The 27,121-nt window shown below is 41.2% G+C and overlaps 1 long non-coding RNA gene and 1 pseudogene across 1 annotated transcript; both read left to right on the forward strand.

Annotated features, from left to right (window-relative positions):
* Positions 1-367: 367 nt before the first annotated feature.
* LOC122128973 lies at positions 368-13,061 on the forward strand (annotated as a pseudogene).
* A 7,233-nt stretch (positions 13,062-20,294) lies between these two features.
* LOC122128974 lies at positions 20,295-25,752 on the forward strand. The gene is made up of 3 exons (XR_006151720.1): positions 20,295-20,335; positions 22,660-22,795; positions 24,649-25,752. It is a non-coding gene; the product is annotated as an uncharacterized LOC122128974 (long non-coding RNA).
* Positions 25,753-27,121: the final 1,369 nt, after the last annotated feature.

Raw genomic sequence — 27,121 nt, forward strand, 5'->3', positions numbered from 1 at the left:
TGCAAACTCAAGGTATTCTTACCTGACATAATGAAAACCCTGGAGCGACTTTAAACTTTAAACCGCACGGAGACTTTCATCCAGCATTGAGAGATTTGGCAATGACCAATCACGTAGAATACGTAGAATATAAGTCCCTTATAAGACTACAAACAATAACCGTGTCACTTTAAGTAATATGTTGAGTTATTTAATTACAAGTACCGACTCTTCTTCGAAACTTAAAAGCCATGCATAAATCGAACTGTTTGTTGCGAAGACCGCTCCCTTATATAGCAACTAGCCTCTGCCTACATAAATGTGTGAAGCGATAGGAACGATCAACACAATTGCATAGAAACTGTTACATTTCATCTGTCTTCATCAAAGGAGCAAGAAACGCTGGCATTTATTCGTGAGAACTTAGAGAAGAGTGACCAGCTAACAAAAGGAATGGTAAGCTATTAATGTTGCACTTACGCAATACAAAAAGCTTAAAGTTAGGATACAAAAAATCTATTCTCTGGTGTCGTGACATCACTGTGACTTTAATTTTGTCAGTAGTGTCTTTGTCAGAACTCTGTACACATTCATTGGACTGAGCTGTAGTGTCGCGATGTCGCGAACGAACGAAAGTAATGGTTTATGCCGTTTATGCCGGTTCTGCCGCTGACTAATGTTGCCTGTGCTATCAGGTGTCCATTCTGTCATCGTTTGAGAGCCGACTGATGCAGCTGGAGAACTCTATTATCCCGGTGCACAAGCAGACAGAGAACCTTCAGCGACTGCAGTAGAATGTGGACAAGACCCTCTCCTGCATGGATCACGTAATCAGCTACTACCATGTTGCCAAGGATACTGACAAGATCATCAGAGAGGGGTGAGTAGATGACTAGTGTTTTTTAAAAATAAAAATAAATCACTACAATGTAGGATGACCAGCTCCTACTTTTAAGCACTCAGAATATCTTCAGGATGTCTTATTTTTTTTACATTGTCTTTCATATAATCCATCTTGTGAAATGTTGTTTAATTGAGCTTTTGTAATTTAAGTTTGTAAGTCATTCGTTGATGAATTTTGCAGACCCACAGTACCTGGCCTGTATCGCAAAGATCCAGAAAGCTGTGGAGTATTTCCAGGACAACAATCCTGACAGCCCAGAACTCAACTTAGTGGTACTGTAGCTCTCTCTATTAGTTTTTGCATGGAATTAAGAATGAAGAGCATGTGAGAGTCTGGAGACTGAGTTCCGCGGCTTGCTGACCCGCTACAGCAAACCTGTGCCCCCCATCCTCATCCTGGATGCCATTGGTGTGGACGACGAGCTGGAGGTCCAGGAGGAAGTGACCCTGGAGCACCTGCCTGAGGCCGTGTTGCAGGACATCATCATCATCTCCGGATGGCTGGTAGAGTACGGACGCACCCAGGGTAGGTACACACACACGCACACGCACACGTATGCACATGCATGTTCTTCTCTTTTACCCTGTGAGTTTCTCTGCTTCCCTGGCCATGAGCTTTGGAGTTGGTTTAATGTCAAATCAAATGCATGGAAACATGTGTGTTTCCTTTCGCCTGTCCCTTTTCCTGTTATCTGTTACTCTGTGCCCCTTTCTCTCTGTGCCTGTCTTCCCACCTCCGCCTGTCTCTGTTTCTGTTTCTCTTTTCGTTCCCTTTCCTGAATTTCTATTCCATTTCGCCATGCTCGGTCCATGACTTCCTGAATTTCTGACGCCAGGTTTGCCCAACCAGTGAGTCCAGGAGTATAAGTTTTAACTGTCAGGTTTGGCGTCATGTATTCACCGAGTGATAGATGTTTTTTGGAACTATGATGAACTAAGGACAGGGACAGAGAGTGCATAGAGTGAGGATGAGAGCAACATCAAGGACCAAGAGAGGCCCGACACCAGTTAACAGGCGCAGGAGCTCAGAGAAAAGAAGGCCCTCGCCAAGCATGCGTTTCTACAGCTCGACTACCTTGTATGGTAAATCATGATGGAGGATCCTGGGAATTCATTAATGAACTACCAACTAACTTACTTATTTGACGCTGATCAACCTTGTGTGTGGCGTTAACTTGGTTGAGGACTGCTTCATATATTTGCGTTACGAAAAGCATAACAAATGAATCAGAACATGAATCTAATTTATCACTAAATTATCATTTCAATTAGCATCTTATCAAAATCCTCATGCCTTTTATCCATTGCTATTGACGTTATGGTTGAGTTATCTGTTTCATCAGTACATGCTCTTTTTGAGACCGCCTCATAAGACTCAGTTGCAGGTTTTGACAGGCTAACCATCTTTTCTTCTTGGCTATTGTGTCTTTTCATTGGTTGTTCTCTGGTCCATTCCCTCAACTGATTTGTCGTTCTCTGCCTCATCCCCTCCCTCTGCTTGGGCAGACTTCATGAACGTGTACTTCCAGATCCGCCAGCTGGACCGCTCCATTAAGGGGCTGAAGGAGCATTTCCGCAAGAGCAGTGCCTCCTCCGGCATCCTCTACTCACCGGCAGTTCAGACCAAACGCAAAGACACCCCCACCAAGAAGGCCCCCAAAAGACCAGGTCAGTCACACAGAGAATGCTGTTCATTGTTGATTTCTGTCTTTCTATCTTTCTTTCTGTCCTGCTCTCTCTCTCTCTCGCTCTCTCTCTCACTCTCTCTCTATTTCTGAGTTGCACCCACTCTAGATGGTAGCCATGTCTCTGATATGCAGAGATCATGTTGGTTGGGGTGAGTTAGTTTGGGTGTCATCATATAACATTGTTTTGATTTGTTCTCTTATTATCTTTTCTCACCGTGTGTTTGATCCATTGCCCCTGAACACACATCTCATAAGAGTAATCATTGGATCTCTCTGCCAAATGAACATTTTTTGGCAAATATATGCCTTTGTCAAAATATACCTCAAAGCAACCTGTGGTGCATCCACATAGTATTTGCTGAATGGCTTTGTATCAGCAATTGGTCACAGTTTTCTGGTATATTTTGACAAATCCTCCAGGCCACACAAATTCCACCGAACCTCCAAGATGCCTCTCTCTTTCTTCCCAAGTCCCCCCAACACCACCCCCACCTACCTTCTTATCTGTTTACCCATGATGCAGTATGACCCTCCTGTGATTCTAACTAACCCCTACTTCCTTCCTCTTGTTTCTCAATTCCCGTGGGAATTGTGGTGATGGCAGTCTACATCCCAGGTAAAGACACAAAAGGCTTTAGTGTGCCACTGCCCATCGCTTTCATTGCTCTATTTTAACCATGTCTGCATTCCATCCCCCTTCTCAAGGCCAAAGTCAGGCCAAGCCATCATGCCACGCCAGCTAGTGTTTGATACCAGTAGGCTGTAGCCATTTTTTTTAAATGTATTTCAGAAAATAATAGAATTACAGTATTGATTGACCAGTGTGCCTATGTAGATGCAGCATCCGCTGTCCTTGAAACATATAGAAGGCTAGATTTGTTGGACTAGTGCAAAGATGTATGGTAGGCTACAAGTTGAATGTGATATAGACAAAAAAAAAGCAGTATTGCATTGGTGTAAGTCATTAGTTGTGCTCTGCTTTGCCAATGCTTGTTGTTGTGGCTTACAGTGTTTTGCCCAAGTGAGTCTAAGCTATATCTGTAAATGAATGCTATCGGTTGGAATTATTAAGATTAATTCTATCTATAGAACATACTGTATAACTAAAGACTCTACTAATGATGTATAAGCATAGGATAGTCATATTAATGTTAAACTGTATTAGCATAAGTCTGTGAATTTAAAAATGGATTGTGAAATATAGAATTTTTACAGAATAGGCCACAAGAAAACAGATCAGCGAGGTGTGCTTTTTAAAAGAAATGCTGACTAGAAGCAGTTGATGGATATCACTGAATTTGATGTTATGGCCCTTTCTCCATTTTACCGTAACATTTTCCATTCATGGTCAACATTCTTAAACAGCAAGCCTCTTGCTTTCATTTGTCAATGACTTTCTCAACGTATGCACCACATGCTTACTAACTACTAACCAAATCACATTGCCACTGTATTGCTGTACTTTGTGTTATATCGTGCTGCTGTGATGTGCATCCTCTTTGTGTTATAGAGACGTAGGATTTAAACCCATTCTCATGTAACAAGTTCACTCATTTATTGTCATGTTAACATTGCTCCCGGATGAATGAATGTATGTATGAATGTATGGTATGAGACCTGTATTAACAGAACTGTTGATGTATGTGACCTGGACTGTGATGGCTGTATTATGTGTCTATGGATTAACCAGTTTATTCTCTCTCCACTGAGCCTGTGAAAGTGCACTGCGGTGCATGTAGCTCTAGTTCTCTGTCTCTTCTGTACCCAGCTTTCACTGCAGTAGTGGTCATGTGTTTGTTCTTGTGTTGCTAGGCTACGGCTCCTTCCTCTTTTTCACTCGTAGCTTATATGTGTGATGGGTGCAAGGGATTGTGGGATGCCATTGTTTTCAGCACTCATCTCCTAGATCTCCTCCTTCCTCTCTCTCTTTTTTCCTCCCTTCTTTTTTGTTCTCTGTGCACTCTGGGACCCCCCCTCCCCCCACTACTTCCTTCCTTCCCTCTTGCTGGCTTCTCTCTCTCTCTGTGGGTCTCGGTGGGAGCAGGGACCATTCGCAAGGCTCAGAACCTTCTCAAACAGTATTCTCAGCATGGGCTGGATGGCAAAAAAGGGGGCGCTAACCTCACCCCTCTGGAAGGTAAAGCACTCCAACTCCCCCCCTCACATACATATATATATATATACGGCGCGTATTGCGACTGTCACCAGCCAACTAAATACTAAATAAAATCCCCATACACCCAGCCAGGCAGCCTCTCTCTCTCTCTCTCCCTCTCCCTCTCCCTCTCCTTTCTTATCACATTGCTAATGCCTATAATAACCCACTCACTCTGTTCTTTTTCTTTCTCTCCTAATCTAGACTATCTTCGCCATGGGACGCTGCTGTAGTCTCTCTACCCGGTCTACCTGCAGAAACCCTCGACCAATTGCACCCACCGCCACCGCACTGCCGTACACTTACTCTACCTCATACCCTATGCTAGCATTTATATACAATATATATTATTGCCACCATAGACATGTTTCTCTGTTCCTACTCCCCTTACCCCTGTAATAGTAACCCTATCAGCACAGTGTATATCCACTAAACTGGTCTTGTCTGTATCATGTATTTACCACTGGATGTCTGTATATATATTATGTACATCTACCAAATGCAGGCTATGTACAACACCTGTTGTTTCCCTTCCCCTTCTGCCACACAACCTTCCCCCCTTCCTATCTCCACCCGGCCGACCTCAAGCAGATGGGTTCCCCCTTATGTGCCGTGGTTCTGCTTAAGGTTCCTTCCTGACTAACAGGGAGTTTTTTCTTGCCCGTGTTGCCATTGTGCTTGCACTAAGGGGGTTTCAGGCTCTGGGCTCTGTAAAGCGCCTAGAGACAATTGTATTGTTATGGCGCTATATAAATAAAATTGAATTGAATTGAATTGAATTGAATACACACACACCCCATGTGGCGTGTCCAGTCCCTGTACCTATCCAGCTCGTGTCAGTCTTGTGGTTTGTTGTTTTTTGTGCGTTTGAAAAGCAACACTCAGGTTCTCACAAGCATCAATGCAGCTTTTGGATTAAATTAATGCAACACAGTCTATTGTGTAGAATTACAGTATGCGAAAAGATGTTTGAACATGTCTACCATGTTTACCTTTTAGAGAGAAGAAAATTCTCAAACATAGTCACCAAAACACCAGTAGAAGTCCAAAAGCAGCTCTGATGACGGGCTCTCCTTCATATACCTCAAAAAAGGGGCTTGGTACTGTGGCACACCCGTCTCGTTAACACACTCACTAGCCCTGGGGACGTATGGTCTAAAAACACACACTCACACAAAGACACACACACACACACACTCTGAGCTTTCTTAGCCTGTGGGCAGCCTCTCATCTGGCCAATCCCCCCTCTCCCCTGTCTGCCCTCCACGGGTTCCTGTGCTTCCCTAAGCTCTGGGCTTTGGTGGTCGGTACTTGAGTGTCAGTCAGCAGCTCCCAGGTCAGCACACTTGTCACAGGCTCAGCTCTCAGCCCGACAGGAAGTAACCCAAGGTCATGTGACTCCCCTACTTCCTCCCCCAACCCCAAACCCTATCACCCAAACTACTGAGTAGGTCACGATTATGACCTGCGGGCCAAACACCTGAATGATGCCCTGAATGAGAAGCACGGGGCGAGTACAGGTGAGTAAAGGAGAGGGGCTGAGTCGGGGAGCTGAGGTACCTAAGGGATCTAAGGTTGAAATAGCTGCACAAAAAATGGGTGAAGAAATATATTGTATTGATATGCATCCCCTCACTGTGGTAGGAATTATTGTGAACGTGTTTCCTCTCTCTCTCAAACTATGATGAAGGGAAACTCCCCATTGTTGTTGATGTCCGCAGATACTTATATTTAGCAGTTTATGTAAAAAAATGTATGATGATTGATAAAGATGATGATGATGTTAGTGGGATATGGCCACATTAAAACCCTTATAATAACTAGATTGATCAGAACATGATTAGAGTCCTTCTTGTCCTCCAGTAAGCCAATGAAGCCAAAAAATTCCCTTCTGATTTGCTCTGTCAGTATGTGTAACGCCTATGACAATGCCCATGATTGAATGCACATCATATATGTGTAAGATTAAAGCCTATATTGTAATGCACATGATTGAATGCACATCATATATGTGTAAGATTAAAGCCTATATTGTAATTCACATGATTGAATGCACATCATATATGTGTAAGATTAAAGCCTATATTGTAATGCCCATGATTGAATGCACATCATATATGTGTAAGATCAAAGCCTATATTGTAATGCACATTATTGTCAGGTCATCCCCATCAGGCCAGTTGAATGTAGATTAATGAAGCCTTGTGTGCAAAGCATTTTAATGGAGACCCTCCCTGAGGATCTGTGCTCTCACAGCTGCCCTTCACCGTGTGTCCATCAGGGAAGGACGACGTGCTGGACATCGAGATCGACTCCTACATCCACTGCATCAGTGCCTTCGTCAAGCTGGCCCAGAGCGAGTACGTTCTGCTCGCGGAGATCATCCCAGAACACCACCAGAAGAAGACCTTCGACTCACTCATTCAGGTCAGGGTTCAGAGGTCACAGAGGTCACCAGATGTCCGTCACCTTTGCTGCGCTCCAGTGTGTGGCTAATCACAGATGTCTTGTAGACATTTTGTGTACTTTGTGTAAGATGTTTTTGGTTGCTATCAAATGTTCCATGTAACTACTGTGTGACTCTACTGCAGCCCTCTAGTCTATGAGCTGTTTTCCACGATGATGGTCAAGCTTGTTCAGGGTTTATTTTTTTCCCCTTTCCTTTGGAGGTGGATTTGGTCACTGTCTGGAGCAGGCAGCCTAATCTACAATTAGGGTCTTTGCGAATCTTATTTAAATTGACCTTTTGTGGGTATACTTTTTTGCTGACATCCCAACAATATGATGAGTTCAAAAAATGATGCATGTCCTTAATGTTCTTCCTCACAGGAGGCCCTGGATAACCTGATGTTAGAGGGGGATAGCATTGTGTCGGCCGCACGCCGGGCCATCGTGCACCTTAAGCAGACCAAGCCTGACTTTGACACTACCCTACAGGTAGGGACACATTTTCTGGATTGTCCTAACAAGTGAATTACCTAGAGGAATGGAATTGGGATCAATGATTGTTAAGTAAAATACCTATATCATTTTAAGAATAATTTGGCCTTTGACGTTTTTAATCCAAAATCATTTTACATTGCCGAGATACATTTTGTCAGTGAACAAACTCGGATGGCGTAGGATGTTGCCCAACTCAGCCTTGTCATGTTTTGTCTGCTCCACCACCTGAGTTTCTCTCGAGTTCCAAGTTCATGTGTCTGTTCAGGGCACAGCTGCCAGCACTAAGAACAAGCTCCCTACCCTCATCACCTCCATGGAGACCATCGGAGCCAAAGCCCTGGAGGAGTTTGCAGACAGCATCAAGGTCAGAGAGCTGTTTTGCCGTCCGCTCTTTATTATCGCAGTGGTCAAAGGCAGTGGGGAAGAAAACTCTGTGTGTTACAGTATTGAATTCATAGTTCGCAATGGAAATATATGTGGTGCTATTCAGAAATGATTTTATAGCAAAATAAAAATAACACTGAAAATGTTTTGTGTTACTTTCGTCTTTTGGAATGACCCTGATAAGGAGTACAACATGCCGAAGGATGGAACAGTCCATGAGTTGACCAGTAATGTGAGCGTGCTTGAACAGTTACATTCTCATTGTCTTGTATTGGTGAATGTGATCACATTAATGTCAGCATAGAGATGAAGAGGTTTAGTCAGACAGAATTCCCAACGAGTTACTGAGTGTGTGGTGTTAAGAATCCGGATTCCGATTGCATGACATTGTGCGTAAACAGCAAGCATGCTCTGATGTGTAAAGAGCTAGATTTAGCCTAAATGGAAACATCTTGGCCCATAATGTCTTCCCATCTCACATCTGTGGCCAAGGTCACCGCCCTTTCCCTGCACTGATAAATACCTAAGGCATCTCTCTCTTGTTTAGTGCCTTTACTTGTATTGGCGAACATTCGTCTTACCGCATAGCTTTCCTCCGTTTATTGCTCTCTCTTTCTCTTTCATTCTCACTCTTGCTTTCTTAAACTAACATTCTCTCCCCTTTTCTCCCTCTCAGTTCCATAATGTATATGCCCTCATCTCTTTTTGGCTCTTATTCTATGATGTCACCTGTTTGTCTGTCTGCCGGCTCGCTCGCTCGCTTCATTATGCATTTTTCCGACTTCATCGCTGCTTGGCTGCCACCCCTAAGCTTCTGTGACGGGGCTGTGACTTGAATGCTTACTCTGCACTAACAAAACTTTTCAAAATGTTTGCACTTTGCTTCTCTCTCTTTCTCTCTTTCTTGTTCTTTCTCTTTCCTTCTTGCTCTCTTTTTTTTCTGCCTCGCCTCTGCCCTGTAGTACTCGGGGACACTTACAATATACCTTTAGACCCCCGAGGTAAGCAAGCACCCAGGGTCTACCTTAGCACCTTAACTCTGGGGAAATAAAGCCAGCTTTGTGGTTAAGCCTGCTCTCTAACCTTAGCAAACTCATTTATTTTCCAGGGATGCACGATAAAAACAACACGACATCAGTATCAGATGAGAAAAGCTTAAGAAGTTAATTATCGGCATCAACAGATATAAACATTTCTGCCGATGTTCCTGGCCGATAAGGTCTCAGGGAAGCATTATACAAACCTGTTCAAATAGGATGAGATTGACATTTTTATTGAAAATCTAATTAGAAATCTAGTCCGAGGTGTGTTAGGATACATTTAGGGTAGAATCAAAGTAGAAGTTGTGAGTCTGTTCTACAACAAGTAGGCCATCATAGAGAGTAATAGGTCAACAGGAGAGACTGGTGTTCTCTTCAATGAAATAAAAAAAAGATGAGTATATATCAGTATCATCATCAGCTATCAGCCAAAAAGAGTTGATGAAATTATAAAAATGATCAGCAAAAATTCAATTCCGTGGGGGAGCTGTGGCGCAAGCAGCAGCCCCGACCATAAACCGACTTGAACGCCCACGGGAACCCGGGTTCGAATCCGAGCCGCGGCCATTTACCGATCCCGCTCCCCACCTCTTCTCTCCAGCTCATTTCCTGTCAAAAACCTTCCCTATCCTATCTGATTAAAAGCAAAAAGCCCAAAAATAAATCTTTAAAAAAAAAAAAATCAATACCGTGCATCCCTATTCTTTTTCTAAGTAAATTGAAGTTCAATGAAGTTGTGTTGATAAGTAAGTTTGCTTCTGTCAGAAGAAACAAAGTAATTTGGCGAACTGTCGTGTAGTTATACACATCAGATGTTGATGGCAGACTGTAACACTTCAACTGTCATTTTCAGAGACCAGCTCATCTGCCAGCAGCTACAGCTCTGAGTTCAGCAGACGACTCCTCAACTCATACATATGTAAGTTCACATTGGCTAGGTTTCTAGAGTGAAACCACATGTCTGTAGGTGCCATTATCTCCCTCTCATCACTCATCAAAAATCTGTGTGCATTTTAGGTAAAGTTCTGGGCAACTTACAGCTGAACCTTCTCAGTAAATCCAAAGTTCATGAGGACCAAGCCCTCGGTGCCATATTCCTCCACAACAACTACAACTACATCCTCAAGTCCCTGGAGAAGTAAACAAATATCTTCATGCTCTTTGACAGCATATGTAGCTAAGGGATAATGTATAGTCCGCCGAACAGTATTTGCAAATAAATCCATTCAGGATGAAAAAAGACCCCTCCGCTCCGCTTCGGATACTGACTGGCAGACTTTACATTATCCCTTACATATCAGGCCTCTAAACATTGAGATTACATTAAATTAAATTAAATTCAATGAAACTTTTTGCAACATTCTGCCATATATTAATATAAAATACTCCAGTTGGTAATGGTTACCACAAGTAGTTTGAGATTCTGAATCTCTCTTTCTCATACTGTTAATGTGTGTAGATTTTATTTCAACTTTAATCCTGATTTGTACATCGCTTCAGACAAAAAGCAACTGAATACACAAATAATGTAACCTTTTGTGTAATCCTCTAATCTCCAACAGGTCAGAATTAATCCAGTTGGTGGCCGTCACTAATAATAAGGTGGAGAGTTCTTACAGAGAGCTGATACAGCAACAAATCCAGGTGTACCGACACAGGTAGAAACAATCAACTCATCCTCTCTTTGATGTCTATTGTTTTCATTGATGCTGTCATTAACTGTGTTGTTATGCCTATGAGAGGTGGAGTGACATTTGTGTTAGATTAGATATGGTCATTCTGTTAGATTGTTAGAATTCTTGAATTCAGAAATGTTTGAAACATTATGAAGTTATTGCTTGTGATGGACAATTGGATGTAGAGAGAGGTTCCTTACTGTACTGAAGAACACTGTTGTGTGAGTGTTTATCAACTTGAGCCCAACATTTCTTTTTTTTTCAGCTGGTACAAAGTCACAGAGCACATAACTGATCGGAATATGCCTACTTTCCAACCTGGTACAAAGGTAAGCATTTTGTATTGTACCTAGATATGAAACAAACATTTTGTGTCCTCTGAAAAACACGAAATTGTGATTTTTCTCTTTTCTTTTGCCCTTCCATTATTTGATTCACCAGTTGAAAGATAAAGAACGCCAGGTGATCAAAGACAAATTCAAGGCAAGTTATTTATGTCCACATGTATTTACTAATGTGTATATGTTTTTAGCAGACCCACTGCTGTCAGATCGCCACAATCATCAGCATAACCACTAAGAGTAATTTCTTGAAAACTATTGCAATTATTACTAAATAACACAACAAGCCTCTTTCAAGGGTTTCAATGATGGCCTGGAGGAGCTGTGTAAGATCCAGAAGGGCTGGGCCATCCCCGACAAAGAGCAGCAGGACTTCATTCGCCAGGCTCAGAAGAGGGTGGTGTCCGAGGCCTACAGGGCCTTCCTGCATAGGTGAGTGGGAACATCTCCATCTAGAACACCAGTGGAGGCCAAGCAGATACAAAGCAAATGTAATATCAAATGTTGCCAGCTCAAAGGCAAAAATGTACTTTCTTAGTGAGTAGTTTACTTTATTATTTAATGGGTAGGTAATTAGTAAGTGGTTAACTTCTTCAGAAACAGACAGATATCAGATGCAATAATGAAAACACAGAGGCCATTTTAAATACATATCTGCACATGGTCTGTGGTAAGTGGCCCAGTTTTTTATGGTTTAATATTAAAACCATATCTGTTACAAAGGACTGATGGTTTAGACTGTGCACGTGAACAGCCCTTTAGCTGCTGCTGGGTCATTCCGTTAGTGCATGCACCCCTTATGGCTGCACTTGTACAGCCAATCAGAGTGCAGTCTGGGGATGCTTGCACTGACGGTACCCAGTGGCGGGAATAGCAGATCAGTGGACTGACGAGACAGAAGTATGGTGTTGAGATTTCAGTTTAAAGATTAGAGTGAGAGAGTGTTGGAATCTTGTGCGTTCAGATACCTGTAAGTATTTATAATGCTCCTTGGTTATGTTTAGTTTATACTATTATCAGTCTGTGTTTGTCAGACAGGGCATTGATGTTTAAATGCGTTGTATGATTGCGGGTGCATATTTAATTAATGCCGGTGTCGCGGTTACATTATAAATGTGGACGTAATCTTTGTTAGCGAACTAATGACATGTTTAACAATTACCTGTGCTGTTTAGCAACTAGAATGTGATACGTGAGTAATATAGGAAGTAGTGTCACTTCAGTAATATGAGAAATATTGCTAGAATTAATGTGAGGTTGTGACTAGCCTTATATTGTGAGATGCCTACTAGCATGGTTATTAAGTATCTCTGTTGTATTCTGTTTCTTTTGCAGAACCACACACAAGTATATAACCTTACCACACACGTTAATATAACACACATACAAAAATACATCTATGTTGAATTCCATTCCATTTATCTCAACCTTGTAATAAACCTCAAGTTTGGATTGTACATCATCTCAGGCATTTTAATCAGATGCACCACAGTGGCTTCTAAGCATTTCTTACCAGACAACATAGTCTCCACAACAATATCCATCAGATGAGTGATTGTATGTACTTCCAGATGACTGACATTTCAACTTTAAGCCCAAAGAGTGAGGAGTTTTAGGGTAAAGGGTTGATGTAATTATTTTAACCTTTTTTTTCCCAAACAGATATGCAAACATCTCCTTCACGAAAAATCCAGAGAAGTATCACAAGTACAGGGCAGAGAATGTGGAGGATATGATCGAGAGGCTTTTCGACACCTCAGCTTGAGTTGCTGTCGGTCACCATTGGCAAACACCCTTCGCTCCTTGCACATTGCTATGCTCATGTCAACCTCCTGCTTTTATTGTATCCTCTGGGAATCTTTTTTTTTTTTGTATAAAGACACTATTTATGTAAATTCCACATCTGTCCTTGGGATTAATACACTATAAATGAAATAAAATAAATCATGTTACTTCGGTGTTCTATTACTGTACAGATGTTGGATATGTAAAATACAAAGATACAGCAGACATCACTGTAGCAAAACTTAATATGCCAAAATGCAGTAATACTTTACTGTGACATGGTCCAAGTTCAGATGACTAGCCCTCGATTATTAGTATATCTGCAGAAAAGGAGCATCCAAATCAAATAGTCTGTCTATTAACAGTGCAGGAAAGTAACCTAACATGCAATCTAGATTATATAATCAGATTAGAAAAGTGAAGTACTTTGAATTAGTAGCCTATCAACGCAACACGTCAAATGTTCAGATTCCGAAGGCTGCCGCTATCAGCAGCATCCAGCTGTGCACGGCAACACCTGTTTTTTGGTGTGAGAATCAATCCCTGATCTCAGCATCGTCATCTCATGGGATAGTTTCATATGAACTACAGAAGAATGGTGATCTCTTCGTTAGTGTAGTAATTTGTCTGAATGAGGAGTGACATGACGGGCCATGATGAGTAAAATCCCCGTTCATAAATTACATAGGCTTTTTAAAAATCTAATCCTTGTCCAACTGATCTCTTAGCCTCATGGACGCAGCCAGTGCCGCCGCTCCCATAACGCGCACTACGCGCTGTGCGTAGGGCACCAACTCCTGTGGGGGCACCAAAAAATAGGCAACTGAAAAATCATCATAGTTATAATAATTATAATGCCGATATTATTTCATATAGAAATATTAGGCACCGTTTAGGCATGTATATCACAAAACAGGCAGAACAAGAGATATATTTAATTGCTCAAAAAAAAGTTACGCTGGTGCCCCCCCCCCCTCCCAAAAATACACACTCAACTTTCCAAGCTCGCCGTGGGTGCCCTTTCCTATCTCAGTGGCCTGACGAACTTTGAAAGTAGGCTAGGTCAACTTTTCGAAAATGGCCTCAAAAAGACAACAGGAGTCAGGGGCAGACAAAGGAAAGAGAAAGAAACTGCGAGATGATGCATCACTTTCAGGTAAGTCCATGTGTAATCATTGTTAAATACGGGAAATGTGCTGCTAATTTAATGGTTAGCCTATGCATACCCCTCGAACTAGCTGACGTTATTGCTACTGTTAGCACACTCAAATATGTTATAATGTAGGTGCAAGTAGGGTTGCCAACCGTCCCGAATTGTCCGGGACATCCCGAAATATTATGGGTGATTTTGTCCCGTATTCCAATCACAGCCTTTTTTATTTGTATCCGTGAAAAGAGAAAAATATTTACAGTTAAGTGTAATCTGTGCCCTGGAGACATGCGCCTCTCAACTGCACTTGACTCCACAAGCATTTGTTACGCCAACACGAACAGGTGAAACTTGTAGGGAGAGATCATCATGCCTCGACTGAAGGGCAGACTGCCTTAACTCAAATAGCCTAGAGCAGGGGTGGCGAACCTGCGGCTCGCGAGCCGCATGCGGCTCTTTGCCGGCTGACGTGCGGCTCGGCTCCAGCTCGAGTGCTCACTGACTTTGCTCTTGGGGTACAGAATTTTCATATTGTAAAATAAACATCTAAAATGCATATGCATATATTTGGCAATACAGACAAAAAGCTGTCTGAATGTGGTATTTATTCATGTATATTTTGTCATCACGCGATCTTGAGAGAGTCTTTAAGTAACGTTAATGTTCCAAACATGAAACATTCTAATGTGTGCACCCAGTCTCAGAGAGTTACTAGCCAGACTAGCAGTAGCTACTGACAGAATGCCATGGATCCAGGAAAGCATAAAGCTAAACGAAAATATGAAGATGAACACCGGACTTTTTTTGCCTAAAATGGGAGGAATTATTTGCGGAGCGAAATGGAAAACCCCTCTGCTTAATATGCCAGACGTCACTGTCGCATTTTAAAGCCTCAAACTTAGAGTGCCGTCTCTCCACACACCATGCTAACATAGCCCAGGAGTTCCTAAAGGCACAGAGCTGTGCAAGCACAAGGTAAATACTTTGAAACGTCAGTCAGAGAAACAGACTCAGCTTTTTCGGAAATTCACGAAGTACTCTGAAACGGTCACGTTGGCATTGTATCAGGTGGCATGGAATATTGCTCGAGCAAAAAAGTAATATAGTGAGGGAGAGTTTGTGAAGTCTTGTGTACGTGATGTCGTTGCTATCCTCAACCCTGAAAATGACGGATCATAGCGGTCTGTGTCAGACCTGCAGCTGTCAGGCACGGAAATTGAACAGAGGATATCTGACATTAACAACATAATTGAGACAGTTATGTACAGATCTTGAGAAGTGATCCCTGGAGTAGCCTCCCCAAAAGTTTCCTTAGTCCCACTGTTGTTTTGTGTTATAAAGTATCCGAATGAGAGTTGAAACCGTCTTTATTCACAACCACAGTTTACACCAAGAGCATACATGTGTGTCGAGCTCCCGCTAACAACATAACTAATAACGTGAAGTTAATCCCGCGAGACCCACTCATAGTACGGTAACACTTTAGGATCAAACAGTTAAACAGTACAGCTATCTACACCCACCAAAAAATATATATGAAGTTTAAAATAGTAAAAGAAACGTAATGGTTAAATCATCTCGAGTTAATTAAAGATGTCGTGGCTCTCTTTTATCATGCCGGTTCATTGATCCTGTGGGTATGCTACCCTTTTCAGTAGCTTCGCCAGCTATAACTAGCTAGTGAACTCTAGCCTACAATGTTAACCTACTCACTTGAGCTGCAAATCCCTACCATGCTACAGTATAATTAGCACCTATCTCAGCAGATGTCTTCAATATGTTTATTTTTGTGCCATATTTTAAATCAAAATGTGTTAATTTCTCTTCCTAAAACCCACTAGAGGACAATATTTAAAAGGTTATTTTCAAAAAATTCTTATGGGGGAGCATGCCCCCAGACCCCCCTAGTTTTGCTGGGTCACAGGGAAAATAATAGGTTTTATGTAGGGGCTTTTCCCCCCTAAAAGTGGGAACCTAGATTCGTGTGGCTCTTCGAAATGGTGTTGGGTTCTGTTGTGGCTCATTGAGCTGGACTGGTTAGCCACCCCTGGCCTAGAGTATCTTAAATCACGATTAAATTGGAAGCCTGCGCATTGACTACTGGTTGTTTTCATATTTCATATCAGCATTCTTTACACATAATGAACTGGTGTTAATATGTGTGAATAGGAACTCATGAATATGAACTCGTTCATACGAAGTGTCACAGGCACCCATTATAATTGTAGAAGGTAAATCGAGGAGACTATAACATTAGCTAGATAACTAGCTATCATTTCATGCAAACGGAAATCTTCCATTTAAATTGTTTGTTATTAAAAGTTTCCTTAGCTAGCTAACCATAGCCTTAGCTAGATAACCATAGCCTTAGCTAGATAACCATAGCAACCAGGAATCCCAACTTTAGCTGCAAAGATATGGAACTGACAAGAGGTTAATAGCGCCCCCCCTTGACCCATCTAAAACTGTGGCCAGGCAGTGAACTGCAACCAGTCTGAGTTACATAGGACGTTGAGACAGAGGCCCTGTTCGAAATGGGTTAAAACGCTACGAATGACGTTCTGACTCTGATTCTGATCGGAGCGCGGGCCCCAAATTGGGAAGCCTTGGTCTAATGCTATTTCAAGAAAACAACATGAAATTTGAGAGAAACTTGTAATAATTGTAATGACTATTACTATGAACAATACACCCAAGCAAGTACAGTAGTGGTTTGCCAAAATTACACTGAAATGAATAGGTTTATGGTATGGCTAATGAAACCTTGCGATTTCCATTATAGTTGGTCAGCTGTTGGCGCATGCACCTGGAAGAAAGTGTCCCTCATTTGGGGTTGAGGAAGTTGTTCTTTTTTCTTTCTTTTTTTTTTCTCGGGGGGGGGGGGCATCATAAAGGAGTTATGCTTAGGGCACCAAAATGGCTAGCAGCGGCACTGGACGCAGCTGTAGCAGCGAGTGATACTTAACCATCCTAACTTTACAGAACAGGGACGTGCGGTCCTATGAGGCAGGTCATCTTGAAAAGTAAAAATTATAAAATAAAATAAATATTGATATTTCTCTACTAATCTGTGGCATAGGTGTAATTTCGGCATGATTCCAATCATTTCGAGCATTTTTATAATCAAAATCGCTGAATTCACTGAATTTGCGCATGTCCTATTCAAATAGACTGGAGAAAACAAGGACGTGCGGTCAGGTTAGGCACCATGTATTGTCTATGGGAGCTAGTGAGGCAGTGCCTCATAGACATAGTATACATAGACCCCTCCTTGACTGCTTCAGCCCGTTGCCATGACGAGTAACGTCGCCGCCATATTGGACTGGGACCAGCTGTCCCGTAAAACAAACGCAATAACGGTGGATCTCCGGTTTTTCTGTATAAAAATAAAAATAGCGTTTACATTTCGCAACCGATTTCACTGAGTCATTTTTATATTCAAGGGTTTATGATCGACGTGAAGTTCCTCCAAAAAGATTTGTCTCCATGTTACTTTGAATCTCCATAGTAAGGCGAATCGCCATAGACATATACAGTGCCCTCCACAATTATTGGCACCCCTAGTGAATATGAGAAAAACAGGCTATAAAAAAATATGTCTTTGCTGTTTATCCTCTTGGTCTTTCACTCAAAATATTCACAAAAATCTTACCTTTTCATTGAAGTAAAACTATTGAAAGAAAAAAAAACTGTTGACATTAAATAAATATTTTTCCCCAAAACATGTGTGCCACAATTATTGGCACCCCTTAATTTAATGTTTTGTGCAGCCTCCCTTTGCCAAGATAATAGCTCTGAGTCTTCTCCTATAATGTGTGATGAGGTTGGTGAACACATGGCACGGGATCTGAGACCATTCCTACATACAGTATCTCTCCAGATCCTTCAGATTCTTAGGTCAACGCTTGTATACTCGGCTTCAGCTCTTCCGACAGATTTTCTATGGGGTTTAGGTCGGGGGACTGTGATGGCCATGGCAAAACCTTTATTCTGTGGTCGGTGAACAATTTTTGTGTTGATTTTGAGGTGTGCTTCGGATCATTGTCCTGCTGGAAGGTCCAACCACGGCCCATTTTAAGCTTCCTAGAGGGGGCTGTTAGGTTTTCATTTAATATCTGCTGGTATTTGATGGAGTTCATGATACCATGTCTCCTAACAAGATGTCGAGGGCCTTTGGAAGAAAAACAGCCCCACAACATCAAAGATCCGCCACCATACTTCACATTGGGTATGGGGGTCTCTTCTGTATGGCTATCTTTCTGTCTACGCCAAACCCACCTTTGATGTTTGTTGCCAAAAAGCTTTATTTTGGTCTCATCTGACCATATAACTCGGTCCCATTGAAAGTCTGACTTACATTTGGCAAACTGTAGGCGCTTTAGTTTGTTGTTGATTGACAGCAGAGGCTTTTTTCTGGCAACCCTCCAAAACAATTTGTGGTGATGGAGGTGGCGTCTGATGGTAGTTCTGGAGACTTTCTGAACCCAAGACTCAATTTACCTCTGCAATTCTCCAGCTGTGATCCTTGGAGATTCTTTTGCCAGTCGAACCATCCTCCTCACGGTGCGTGGGGTCAATTTACAGATAGGTCCTCTTCCAGGCTGATTCTTAACATCTCCTGTCGCTTTAAACTACTTAATTATTTCCATGATAGTGGAAATGGGTATTTTCAACTCTTTAGAGATTTACTTGTGTCCATTTCTTGATTTGTGCAGCTCCACAACTTTCCGTCGCACATTGTCACTGTGTTCTTGGGTCTTTCCCATAGTGATGAATGACTAATGGAATTTGGCCTGTGTCACCTCATATTTGTTCGCCAGTGGAACAGGAAGTCATGGTTGACCTCTTAAGAGTTCCTTATCAAACAGGTGAACTTAAAAATGTAAAACATGACTGGAAATATACTTCAGTTAGATTTTAATTATAAGATTTTTCTAGGGGTGCCAATAATTGTGGCACACATGTTTTGGGGAAAAATATTTATTTAATGTCAACAGTTTTTTTTTCTTTCAATAATTTTGCTTCAATGAAAAGGTAAGATTTTTGTGAATATTTTGAGTGAAAGACCAAGAGGATAAACAGCAAAGACATATTTTTTTATAGCCTGTTTTGCTCATATTCACTAGGGGTGCCAATAATTGTGGAGGGCACTGTATAGATGTGCATATGTTTATGATAATCGCTGCTAGACGCTCACTTTTCTTGTGCTTCCCACTGCTCGTGCACTTTGAAAATACTGATAAGAAATCTAAACTTATCAAAATAGTGCTTCTTTAACTACTAATTATTGACCATCATTGAGAGAAATGGAACAAAATCTGCAAATAGCCTACAAATCAAATAGTGAGACACTGGCAGTCAGTCCGTTTTTTAATAGTTGGTCTCAAATATGCGCGAAGAGAAACATAACCTTGAACAGTGCAATTGACAATAAAATGTAATTACACAAACAAACACTTCTGATACAGAAGACAAGGGTAACCATACATCAAAACATCTGCTGCTTTCTATATTTTTACAGCAGTGAAATATACACATTGCAATATATGTAAATATTTTAATTCTAATATAAATATAACAATATATAATATAATAATTCAATATAATGTATAATTTACTAATATATATAATATTTGATACAATGTAATATTATTTAATATATATATATGTATATATATATATATATATATATATATTTGTACGTATACACACTTTGAAATATATACAATCATTCTCTTAAAATGTTCACATCTTAGCAATGCCATCCCCCATATCCACAAATCCAGACATTCTTTGGGTATTCGGATTATACTGGATATGCTTTTTGATGGCCATGGCATCCAACATGAGAGCCACACGTCCATATTTGACTGGATCTTCCTCTCTTTTTTTGCTCAACATGTCCAACATCATCATGTTGAGGCCAGGCTTGGCATCCACAGAAGTCATCTACCTTTATCAAATGAAAAAGTAGTTATATAATGTATTTGAACCAGTAATTAAAAAAAATGCAATTAAATGACATGATAAATACCTTTGCAGTGTATGTGGATGTGGTAGGTGAAGGTGGAGAGACTATGTCTATGCAGTGCCTGTCCTGTCAAATTGTAACCGGGAAGGGACTTTTGTTTTGAAAATACAACTTTTATTGTGAAGCAGGAAGTGGTCCTCATGACAGGAAATACAGGAAGTGCAGAGTCACTTAAGCACAGGTAGTGTGAGTGTTTGGAAAGCATATGGTGACTGCTAATGGGGGACTTAACTTGCTGGCCACTACCAGGGATGCTACTGGTAAGACAATGTTTGATGTTATCTGGTAATCTATTGCAAAAGTTTGCTTTAGTGTTTGAGTTTTGTGGTAGTTTACATGCACTGTTGTTGTTTGTGTATTTGATGGAGGGCAGTTTGTGAGTGCTGTATTTTATGTTTGTTTCTTGTAAAGGTTTTCAACCTGAAAAGACGTGTTTCATTAAAAAGAAGTATTTGGACTCAAATAAAACAAAGAAGAATGAAGAAACCGTCTGAGTCGCTACCATTTTAACCCTGTTGATGGCCAAGGCCTTTTTCAAGTTTGGGCAGAAGTTAAAAAATCCCCTGATAACTTGACAGTGCCTCACCTAGGATTGCGCAATCACTCCAAACTGGGTTTTGCGCATGCATGCGCATGCGTAGAACCTTTGAGCTGAGCTCAAAACGCATTGAAAAATCATGCACACAGTACCTCTGCCTCAATGAAGGGGGCGTGCGAGAGCGCACCTGTCGGGGTTATGCTGGGGAACTTTGCTCTTCTTCTACACTTCTGTGGAATGGAAGATTTGCTGAAGCAGTTCTCAAAACTGGACTTTCAGTCCAAACGTGAAATGATTAATAATGGGAGACCCATGCCGGAGCTAAAAGGTATGCTTCAAGCGACGGGACAGAAGATAACTCGATCGACTTCTCACATTCAATTCCAAATTCCTTTGAACATGTTTGGAACCTCAAGAATAAATTTGGGTTTGAACTTACAGTGGCAGCTCCGTTGATTTCCCATTATTTCTCTTGGGATTGTTTTATGTCTATGTGAAGCCATTTAACATCACACAAGTGGTTGTGATCACTTTGAACCCAAAGACTGCTTTTTATTGGTGAGCTAATTTTGGAAATTAAACTTAAATTGTAGGTAAATTGTGTTTCCTGGTTGCAATGGTTATCCTGTTGCTACGTTAGCTAATTAGCTAGCTAAGGACACTTAATAACCTTACGAGTTAATCGGATAAGTTCAATTTGTGTAACGGAGGTTATCTTCCCCTCGCTGTTTCACTCTGCGTTGTGTTTGTTCAAGAAGGACACAGCCACCGACCTGATGTTCACACGTTTATTGCTGCTTCCTGATACATGCAAATGACGAACATAAAATCCGTTGGACAGAGTTAGCAAGTCGCTCAGCTCCTCTGTCTTATACATTCGAAGAAAGAGCTAACACGTGCACAAAACACACAAGTGCAAAACGTGACCCACCTGATACATGCAAATGACGAACATAAAATCCGTTGGACAGAGTTAGCAAGTCGCTCAGCTCCTGTCAATACAAATCAGGCAAGCCACTTAAAACAATATGCACAAAACAAGCTCACATGTAGGCTAGCTAACTCGCTAGTGTGTGTCTGCAGGACGTGTACCTACCTCTGTCTTATACATTCGAAGAAAGAGACAGAGGAAAGGAAGAACCCAGAGACAACCTCTCAATCACACCCACTTCAATACATTGTATCCAAATAATACTCGGGAACCAATAATCTGCACCTTGACCGTGCTAGAGAATTAACCCATGAAGGGAGGAAAATTCAGGGAAGCACATTAAACCCTGTTACATTTGCATGAAATGATAGCTGGTTATGTAGCTGATGTTATAGTCTCCTCGATTTAACTATTAAAATTATAATGGGAAAAGGTAGAAACCCTCAGGGTGCTTGTGCAACTTCGTAAGAAAGAGTTCATATTCACGAGTTCATATTCATGAGTGCATAACATTTACACATGAGTTCATCACAAGCTAGCAGCTGCCTACTGTATGCACCTTACCTATGTGTGTGTAAAGAATGCTGATATGAAAAACAACCAGTAGTCAATGTGAAAGCTGCCAATTGAATGGTGATCTTAGATACTCTATTGGGTTTATGTATTTGTAAATTTGACTCTGAAAGAATCAGTGCCTCACCAGCCACGAACCTCACCGCATGTCACTATAGAGGAGATAGCATTAGAGGAACGATAAGGAGATGTAGAAAAAGGAAAAGGAAGGGAGAGGAAGTGCATGTTAGGAAAGGAGGTGCTCTTTGAAGAGTTGGGTCTTCAAGAGCTTCTTGTTAATAATTATTAATAACTTGTACTCACAGTTATTAATAATACTATTTCAGGGCATTTTTCTGAGCCATAGTTAAGGCCAGAATGAATGGGCTCTGATGTCCTTTAATAACATATACATAGATAGGAAATATGTTTTGCTATGTAAATATCTGCAAAAAAGTATTGTCAATACAATACATGATCTAGTACTACCATTTAACTTCCCTAGCATTACAGCAGACATTTATGAATTGTAACCGTGTTTTCTTTTTCTGCCAATTCCTCAGTGCTGGAGTGGGTCGTACAGGAACCTTCATCGCCATTGATCGCATCATCTTCCAGATCGAGCGTGAAAGCATAGCGGATGTGTTTGGCATCACCTATGACATGCGTATGCACCGGCCGCTCATGGTCCAGACAGAGGTAAGAGAGCCCAAGCCAATCACAAACGACACAGACAGTAGGATATACCTGACGCAGATCTGTACCTGAAAGACCTGGCAGCACACCTTCTATGCAATTGGACATTACAGTACTGACAGTGGGATATAGCTGCCCCAGATCTGTTACCAAGTCAGCTGCCAGATAGGATGTTAACAAGATGCAAAACACAGAATGTTACATTAGTAATGCTTAACATAGCAGTCCCTTGTACCCCCGAATAATAACTTTAAACATTAATAACATTAAATGTTGGACACACATCTAGGGGTGTTACGGTGTCTCTACGAGGGATTCCCAACCCATGTCTTTACAGTTTCCTTAAGAAACACCTTCTTACATATACTTTTAAGAGGCTGAATGTCGTGCACATGGGTTTGAGCATGCGTGAGATGATTATGATGAGCATGTGTCAGATTGCAGCTCAGGTGATTTTTATTGGAAAGAACATCAACAGGAAATACTATGCATGTCAAAATAAAAGTTCCCAAATAAGAACAACTGTAAGGTAAAAGTAACTCATAAACTTGTTTTTGCAATGGAAAAAAAGAACGTCCTTTTATACCAATGTTTTTTTTATTTATTTAATGAAGCACACAATTTATTCTTGGTTTCATACTGCCGTCAACACGTACGTCCAGACACTGGCAGAACATTTGAAGGCTCTAAAATGTTTAAATTGAAAACTGCGTTGAGGTATAGATAAGAGTGGTCCAGACCAACCTTATGGACATATATCTTAAAGAACGGATAGGAGAAGGACGCTATGGGAAACCCCTCGATAGATTAAGGTGCATCTTACCTTATGAATGATGTAGCATTAAGAAGGCTCTAGGAAACACGTCCCAGGTCATGTATATGCATAGATAATTCCACCTATACTATAGGAATCAATATTTCATATATAGTAGTACTGACAGATGAGAAGGTGGATGGATGGGGACTTACACTATTGCTCTGTAACACAACAAAAGACGTGAAGTGAAATACTGAGTTCAAGTGAAAGGAAATCCTGTTGAAAAGGGAGTATCTCACTCTGATCAGCAAGGGTGCATTTCTAAATAACAGTGTCAATGTTTCCCAAACCATCTCTTAAGAGTTCCCCTCAGAGAAACCTTCCTAGGTATACCTTAAGAGGCTGAATCCATGTTTCTGAAATTAGATTAGAGATTATTGTCTTTCGCATATGTTTGAGCAAGCATGAGATGAGCATGATGGGCATGACTCAGATTGGAGTGCAGGTGATCATCATTAGAAAGAACTTCAACAAGAAATACTTCTACCCAAATACGGACGGCTGCAGGCTAGATGTTACTCATAGATTTGTATTCTCAATTCAAAATGAAGGGCTACATCATTTATGCCTATGTTTTTATTTTGTATTTAATGAAGTACAAAATGCATGCTACACATATCTTGGTCTGACATCTCAGACAGTGGACATATCCAGACATAAATACAACATTTGAAAGCTGTACAAGGTTTATTTTATCTGAAAACTGTGTTAAGGTATATGTAAGAGTTGTCCAGGCCAACCTTTCGAAAGTATTTCTTAGAGAAGGTGTACCTTAGCTGAGGACATTCTGGGAAACACCTTGAAATGATAAGGTACAGCTTAATGTATAACTTACGAATGAGGTAGTGTTAAGAAGGCTTTGGGAAACAAACCCCTGATTCAACAGTGGAGATGTTAAGGGAAATAAGATAGGCAATGGTACAGCATCATGTCACCAGCTAAACGTGTGGAGCAGTTGGAGTGAACAGATGCACTAGTTCAACTCTTTTGAGAGAAGCCTGAAAGAAAAATCTGAAATTTGACATTGTTTTGTTCACAGGACCAGTATGTGTTTCTTAACCAATGTGCTTTGGACGTCATAAAGTCAAGAATGGGCACCAATGTGGACCTGATCTACCAAAACACAGGAGCAATGGACATTTACGAGAACCTTAAGCCTAATTTACCATAATTTAAGACTGTATATGTATGGTGATTCATACATTTAACAGAACTGGATGTCCATTACACAACTTCATTTAATTGTTCAACAACATAGAAATATATTTATTCTTCTAAGGATTTGTAAATATTTATTAGTGAAATGGAAGGATAGTTTGATAGAAGAATACATACAGAGGGAGAGATATAGAGAAAGAGAGGACGAAGTAATTGTATCAGGGCAGAATATCTTAAATGTATGTAGACATTCAACATAGACCAGGTATACATTTTTATTAAGATAAGATTGTAGAGCTTAGAGTTTTTGTGGGCTTTTGCGTTTGGTGGTTTGCGTTACTGTATCCTGCCTTACTGTCTATGCACTGATTTTCTAATAACTGCCTAAAATTGTTACTGTGAGATGTATATTTTCCTTTATGCTGATACACTTCATGCTTCTAATGTACTTGCACTTAATGACCACTGGGGGGACATGTTGTACCCTTTGTTTTATGAAACTCTTTCAGACTGTTGTGTTGGGACCATTTTTCAATGACATCATGCTATGTTATCCATTGCTATTTAAATGTCTTCCACTTTAATTCAAAGGGATGAATCTACTGGAGTCTGAAGTCTACATTACACAAGGTGTAAAGTTTTTTTACCACCCTCTAGTGCCTGCATGTTAATAATTATACGATAATTTAAGATGTCTGTTAATAATGAATAGCTGGTTCACTGTAGGTACACTCCTGTTTCCCCTCAGAGGTGCAGCGGTAGAAGGTACAATTGTGTCATAAGTTTTATGTCACATGTTTTATATGTTTTTAAGCTGTTGCTCCAACCACTCCCAAGCTATGACTCCAATTAATGTACAATACATTTCAATACATTTTATTATTTGTTTTAAAATAAAATCATTAGCAGACATATGACACATCATGAGATGTAAACTTGAAACAGGTTTAAGAAAGCCATGGAAGGATTCAAGAGATTCTTTTAAGTGAAATGGCAGGGGTTTTCACAACATCACTTGTCGCAGAATAAATAGAACATTTACATTACATTTACATTTAGTCATTTAGCAGACGCTTTTGTCCAAAGCGACGTACAAGGGAGAGAATATTCAAGCTACGAGCAATAGAACCTGGTGTAACAATAAATAAATACTACTTTACATTAGAAATATAACAAAATGAAATAAAAAGAAAGAAGGAGTGCAGAAGTGTAACTGCTGTAATTGCAAGTTACGCACTAGTCGAAGTGCCAGTTAGGACGGGAAGTGCTCTCTGAAGAGTTGGGTCTTCAAAAGCTTCTTAAAGGTAAAGAGGGACGCCCCTGCTCTGGTAGTGCTGGGCAGCTCATTCCACCAACGTGGAACTACAAATGAGAATAGTCTGGACTGCCGTGCTTGCACAGACGGCAGTGCCAAACGACGCTCACTAGAAGAGCGCAGCATCCTGGGTGTAACATTTGCCCTTACAAGAGCATTTAGGTAGATAGGAGCAGAACCATCAAGCACTCTGTAGGCAAGCATAAGTGACTTGAACTTAATGCGAGCAGCTACAGGCAGCCAGTGGAGGTCAATGAGTAGCGGGGTGACGTGTGCCCTCTTCGGTTGGTTGAACACCAGACGCGCCGCCGCGTTCTGGATCATTTGTAGTGGTTTCACCACGCAAGCCGGCAGGCCCGTTAGGAGGGCGTTGCAGTAATCAAGGCGTGAATTCACCAAGGTTTGCACCAGCAGCTGGGTGGCATACTGGGTTAGGTACGGCCTGATTTTGCGGATGTTGAATAGCGCAAAGCGGCAGGACCTAGAGACAGAGGCAATGTGGTCCGTGAAAGTCAGTTGGTCATCAATAATGACCCCGAGGTTTCTTGCTGTTTTGGATGGAACAAGAGACAAGGAGTCAATATTGATGCTGATGTTGTGGTGGATGGCCTGTTTGGCTGGAAAGACCATCAGTTCCGTTTTGGCCAGGTTCAGCTGAAGGTGGTGGTTTTTCATCCATGTGGATATATCAGCAAGACAGTCCGAGATCCGCGCCGAGACAGTGGTGTCCTCAGGAGGGAAAGACAGAAACAGTTGAGTATCATCGGCATAGCAATGATAGGAAAAACCATGCGAGCGGATGATAGGGCCCAGCGAAGTGGTGTAAATGGCAAAGAGAAGTGGTCCCATCACCGAGCCTTGGGGCACCCCTGTGGTAAGGTGGTGAGGTACAGACAGCTGACCTTGCCATGACACATTGAACGAGCGCCCAGTGAGGTACGATTCAAACCAGGAGTGAGCCTTGCCAGAAATGCCCATACTTGACAGTATGGACAGAAGGATGCGGTGGTTGACTGTATCAAACGCAGCTGATAAATCA

The sequence above is a fragment of the Clupea harengus genome, unplaced genomic scaffold (genome assembly GCF_900700415.2).
Source record: "Clupea harengus unplaced genomic scaffold, Ch_v2.0.2, whole genome shotgun sequence".
In the NCBI taxonomy this organism is placed as follows: domain Eukaryota; kingdom Metazoa; phylum Chordata; class Actinopteri; order Clupeiformes; family Clupeidae; genus Clupea; species Clupea harengus.